The following is a 6,787-nucleotide window of genomic DNA, read 5'->3' as shown; positions in this document are numbered from 1 at the left end:
ACCTTAACGGAATCTTTTGAATCGACATTGATGAGAAATTTGAAAAGGTTTGTTTATGAAGCATCCAAACAAACTTTCCTGAGTCTCCGTGCTGTGTATGGCAAAGATGTATAATCCAGCAAAAATTCTATGGTGTCAAAGCCAGAATAGGAGTGGTTAGCTTTACAACCAAAGTGTTCAGAGAACAGCTTTGTTCTACTTCAGCAAATTTTGGCACATTGGTTCATCACTGGAAAGAGAGAAAAATTGAGTACTTAAGGTACATGAAGAGTGATGCCAGCTGTGCTATTTCTGTGACCCCAGTGTCTATCGATTGGCAGCGTGTGATTATAAAGTCTGTCACATGCAATGTTTAAACCCATGCTTTCTTTTCATGTGTAAAATTTAAGCAACATCAATTTCTACTCCAACTTTGTGTCTTGAAGTTTAAACTCATGCTCGTCTGGAGGTTAGGTAATAATTGTCCATGTCCAGACAATTAAGAGTAAAAGTTTTTTTTTTTTTTTTTTTTAATAAGAATTTAAATTCTTTCTCTTCTGGGCAGCAATGTGTGTGATTATTTGCTATTTGTTGACCTTTTTTTTTTTTTTGTCTGTAGAAATCTTTGATACCTTGAAAAAGTAAAATGCAGTAACATTAATACTTCACATACTGTGACCATATTCTTTTTGTTCCACCTGATAAGTATAGAATTGTGGGATTTTATTTTATTTAGCATGTTTTATAAAAATGTTTCACAAGAAAATTATTGAATAATGCAATATTGAGAAATATGATATAAAGCTATTTTGAAAAACCTTTTTTGCATAGTTGTCATATCATCATATTTATCATAATCATGCATGCAGTAGTAATAGAATTACTAACTAATTATATGTCTCAGTGGCCTTTGCCAGTTATTGCCAAAGGGGTCTTGTTTTTTCTATTTATATGCTATTTAGCATCTGTAGGAGATAATAATGTATTATGCTATTTCTTTATTGTACAACTCTGATCTCATACATGCATGACAAATATTTTAGTCATAATTTTATTTCACATAACTCAGAAAGAGATGGCAGATTTGAAATAATACATGAAACATACATGTAGAGTTCCTGTGATTCTCTTTCATGGTTTTGATTATGCAGATATTGTGAATAAGTTACAGAGTGTGGGGTCTTCTAATACAAAACTGTATCGCAAATGTTTGTATGTTCTGGGTATTTGAATCAAGCAAAAGATGTCCAAACCACAATGAAAAAATAGACAACTAAAAATCTTTGTTTTTTTAGTCATATTTACACACAGATGTTTTACAGATACATTTAAAGGGATAGTACAGTTTTGGTTGGGATGGGACTTCAGGTTTCTAACATTTTTTGATTATTTCTTGAGATAATGAGAGACCTTTTATGAAATATGAAAGTGCATATTCTAAGAGGAATTCAGAGTTCATTCGATAAGAATTTGTTTTGAAATAGCCGAGATATCCTATTCAAAGCAAACCTAATAAAAGATGTGACCTAACTTTTATTAGGATCGCTTTGTTTTGCTTTGTTTTTGGATATCTGGATATCTCAGTCATTTAAATTTTTCATCAATGAACTTTGAATTCTAAAATTTTGTGCTCTTTCACATTTTATAAAGTGGTTTATAAGTATCGTGCAAAAAGTTAAAGACTGAATCCTCACCTCAACCAATACTATACCATCCCTTTAATACTTTCCAGCTCAGTATTGTAACATATTAGGGTATTAAAGAGTATGTGACTTGTGCTTAGAAAGCCACACAAAATAGTTTGTAGTAGACATCTTGAAGATAAGACCGACTACCAATAAGTACCATCAAATTTGCTCTTACTCAAATATCACTGTTGTAGCTATGGATGCTGACCATATACCCTATTTATAATTTTCAATATTTGATCAGTGTAAATATTCTTGAATAGTTTTGAAAGTGTACTATATGTGAGTGCGTGACATAAATTATTTTTAGTGATATATGTACTCTCTTTTTTCTATTCAAATACATGTGTCCAATTAGTGTTTGTTGATCTTAAAAAAAAATCTATGCAGAATGAAGAGATGAATGTGAAAACAATTTGTTGTAAATCTTGAGATTCATTGTCAGCTTTCAAACAAATGAACCATTAGAGTTCAGGTTAAGGAGACTCTGAAATGAGTGTGCAAGCATCCATGTGTGTAATGCTACAATAGAAATCAATCAAGTGCATAAAGTTCTGATTCACAATACTGAAAATCTTTGAATAGTCGAATGATGATTACATCTTTAATGTTTGGTTCAGTATTCATGACGGACTCCATTTAAGAAAGATGGAAATGAAATACATGTTCTATGCTGTAAGAGAGGTGGGGTTAATAGATTGAGTCACTAACTTGATAGTGGTTATATTCCTGGTGCTATTACGACAGTTTAACCCATTCACCATATAGTATAGCTATTGCAGCTCTGATTCAGGACAATTGTGTAAAATGAGTGTTGAGTTCGAATTTACTGCTTCTGTAAAGTTATCATCCCTCGTCTGTCAGCTATGGTTAGGATCTTTAAGGGAAATATGAATTTCTGAAAATAAATAAGAGCTTGAATTAAAAATATTTCAACACCTTCTTATCGAAACTTTATATTTAACAAAAAATTCTCCTCCAGTAGCATTTGACATTTTTGTTTGCAAACCCTACCATTGTCATGCAAACATATTTTCAAGGTGTCCCAATTTTATTCGCAGCTACAGCATATCAAATCTAAGCTCAAAATGCATCAGTTACAACATTTCTACTTTTTAAAAGCTGGAACTATTCCTCCTCATTTGCTCTTCATATGTATGAATGTGAAAGGAACTTCCGAGTATCAGGTGATTTGAGGGTGTTCATATTCAGGCAGATTTTTTTTGCTCGGCATGTATGGCATCCCTAAGTCCATCATGTCATGATGTGATGCGAGTGTTCTGCTCAAGCTAACGGTGAACGAATGGAAAGGATTTTGGGAGGAATTACAAAGAAATTTTGTTGCATTGTCTCATTCCTTATAAGGAGTTGGTGATATCTGACATTTTATTAGCATGATAGTGATGGTAAATGCTCTTTTAGGGATGAGTTGAAGGAAATTCAGAAGTTGCATCAAATAGACTTCCTTTTTCAAAACTACATGTACACACATCAATACAAATGCAAAATAATGCATCACCCTTATGGAGACTTTGTATAAAAGACTTTAGCTGTTTACAGGTAAAATGCCTTACAGTCTTAAATGTCAGTTGATGACAGTAAAAAAAAATGTTTTATGTCAAATATCAAAAGTGTAGCACATCAGGATTTTTTTTTTTTTTTGTATGGCAATAAACTTTATAGATTTTTCTTTCATTTTGCAAAAATTATGCTTGTAGTGCTTAGTCATTTATCTTAGTGTACTGTAAAAGTGAAAATTTTTACACCCCCTTAGCAATTTTTCTTGCTCAGCTGGCAAAATGAATTTGTGTTTTTAATTCTGCAGAATGACATTACAGATTAATTTAATTGTTTGATTTTTTTTTTTAAGTTATTTGATTTAATTAAGGGAAAAAATATTGGTGTGATTTTATTTTGTGCTAGTTTCTGGTTGTGAAAAATGTGCATAAATTTCCACTTTTACAGTACTTCATCCCCACCAAGCTCATATTTGAAGAATGGAAATGAAAATTGCAGAGTATTGAAAATCATATGATTGCACATTTGAGAGATTTTTCATGTTTTCATCTTCAATTACTGGTAATGCATAAATAACCGCTATACATTTAATTTTTGTGTATTCTGTGCTACTTTTGGTTATCACAAATTCTGTAACCTACAAAAATATGTTCATGATTTTCTCTGCACAGTTTGAAAGGGTTCAAAGATGAGCTTCGTCGGTGGTGTCTCCCTGGTACAAGTGTGTGTGTGCGTGCAGTTTGTGCTACACAGGAGGTACTATGCTCGCCTAGTACAATGGACTCCCGTTATAACAAAGTCCTCGGGACTGGCAGTTTTCTTTCATTGTATCGAAATTTCGTTATAACCGAACAAATAAACAACAAAAATACATAGAGCGGATAATGTTGCGGCCTGAATTTTTACTTCGTTGTAACCGGAATTTCGATATGACCGTATTCGTTATAACGGGAGTGCACTGTACAATGTATCTCTTTAGTACAACAATTAATAGTATTCACTTGAGCGAATGCGTGTATGCAGTAGTTTATGTGCAAGCCTTACATCTTAATGGATTGGGCATTACATTAATTAATTTTCATGCAAGGAAATGTCAAATCAAATTCTGTCTTTTCTGTAAATTGGATGAAAACATACAAGTAAGCACTTGCAAAGTGCTAATTCAAGAACCCGTAAAATTGTTTTTGAGCTGCTCAGCACGAAAAATTAATCACGACATGACATTTACAGTACATGTCGATATGAGCAGATTGTCAAAGTAGTCCATAGAATAAAGTCAACAGCCAGACACTGATCATTGAACACATTCATATATACACACACAGACAACACTCTTTGGTTCGTCATAGCTTTTAATAAAAGCCTATACACATAGATAGAGCTCTTCGACATTCATACAAGTATCTTGTACATACAGCAGTAAAATCTTTCAATAATTATCTAAATCCTCGCATACTACACCACCACCTACCAGATTTTTTTACCAAAGTCAAACATCATTAATGCCACAGCAGGATTCAAACTACAAGCACATTTGATATACACAATTACATGTATACCATCTTTGTATGTATGCACTGGCAGCTGTATGCAATATTCCTATGCTCAGCTAGGCGAAGAGTCTTGATTCTTGAACTCGCCTCCTTTCCTACGAGCAACAGGGTACAGGTATCCAGAGACTCCAACCCCATGCACCTTCTGATCTGGAGATTCTCCCGCCTGAAACCCCTAGCAAACGGAAGACTCCAACTTCATGTGCACGAAGTGCACATCACGAGCACGAAGTCCCTTGCGGTCTAGGGTTCTAGATGCTCTCTCGTGCTATCTAAGGCTTATTTTTCAACATACAATGAAATTAAGTAAGAAATCATTTCAAGCAGGAGAACAGGCGATTCTGCAAAAATGGGCTTTCGGCGGGAGATCTCCCGTCGAAAGCGGGAGAGTTGGAGTCTCTTGGTATCTCCTATAAACTTCAGTATCAATACAATGCAGACCTATTCTGGTCATATGGCAAACATGTACTCTTAAAAATTACAGTTGGCTTTGGCACTTTAAATCCAATGACAAACTTTTCAAGCATTACAATTCTCACAAAATTATCACAGGGTGGTGCATGTCACACATCTTTCTTGCATGGCAAAGGGTAATTTCCAGTGTATACATCTAGTGTGTCTAGCTCTTTTCAACATTGCCACTGGGACTTGCTATTTCATAAGACAACAGCCATCAAATCACTGGCGGATCCAGGAGGGGGTGCACTGAGCACCCCCCTGCATTTTTTTTTAAAAGAAACCATCCTTGTCAGCTGCCAATTGTATTGTGCTTAAGGCTTTTTTTTCTTTCCCTTTTTTTTGGTAATGCTTTTTTTTTCTTTGCTTGACAGCTGATTAACCCTGGAAGTGGTACAAGAAAATACCTGTTAAGGCCTTTTTGTTTTTTTGTTTTTTGTTTTGTTTTTTGCTTGCCAGCTGAGTTAACCCGGAAGTGGCACCAGAAATATAAACTGCTTTGCCCCCCCCCCCCCCCTTACGGAATTTCTGGATCCGCCCCTGCAAATTATTCATAAAATGACACTGACACTGTTGACTTTTGATAAATCACAAGCTGCACGTATAACCATGTATATAAAACTTTGTGCTGGGAAAAAAAAATAATATGAAGACTAAAAAAAAAAAAGACTAATACATTTTTCTATTGTCTTATTAAACATTAAAGGCATTTGAGATTGATTTCAAGGCTTGAGATTTGTCTACTCTCTGTTTGCAAGTGTCTGGACAGCATTACTATGAATGCAATTAATCTTCAAACCAACCACCATGACATCTACACTGCCATAAAAACAATCACAAAGATCCCAAGCCACGGTATGGCAGAGAAGTTTCTCCGTGTCACGTGACCATGCATATTACTCGTCTACCAAAACATGGTACATGTAAGTTGATGGGCAGTCCTACATAGCATCATGCAGATATAAAAAAGCTTCATGTCAGGCGAGCTGCATGCATCACCAGTGCAGATTTTGGGCAAGACACGCAGACAGGGAAAACAGACCCACAACCACAATGGCACTTCAACATTGCAGACTAGCACAAACACTAAATATGATAAATATCTAGCAACATATACTATGTGTTGATAATATCATCTGATTATAGATAATTAATAAGACTAATGAACAAGCTATGAGGACACATCTAAACACACTGTCAATTAAAACAGTAAAACTCTTCGCGATAACTGCACCTTCTAATGTGCTACAGACAGCCAATCCACTTGCAACTAATACAATTGTATACAATGTACTCCCGTTGTAACAAACATGGTTTTAAGAAAATTCCCATTGATTACAACAAAGTAAAAATTCATTTCCCAAAATTACAATCTATATATCTTTATATACTTTATTTGTTCCGTTATAAAGAAATTTCGATAGAACAAAAGAAAACTGCTGGTCCCAAGAACTTCATTATAACAGGAGTTGGCTGTACAATCAGTTTTGTTAGCTGTCATTCCATAAATTGTACTACATATGAAAATAAAGAAAATCTCAAGTGATTACAAGATGAAAACAGGGTATGTTAAGGGAAATATGTTGGTCTTTA

Source organism: Diadema setosum, chromosome 14 (assembly GCF_964275005.1).
Source record: "Diadema setosum chromosome 14, eeDiaSeto1, whole genome shotgun sequence".
NCBI classification, from domain to species: domain Eukaryota; kingdom Metazoa; phylum Echinodermata; class Echinoidea; order Diadematoida; family Diadematidae; genus Diadema; species Diadema setosum.
The sequence above is the reverse complement of the archived record's forward strand: the minus strand, read 5'-3'. Positions refer to the sequence as shown.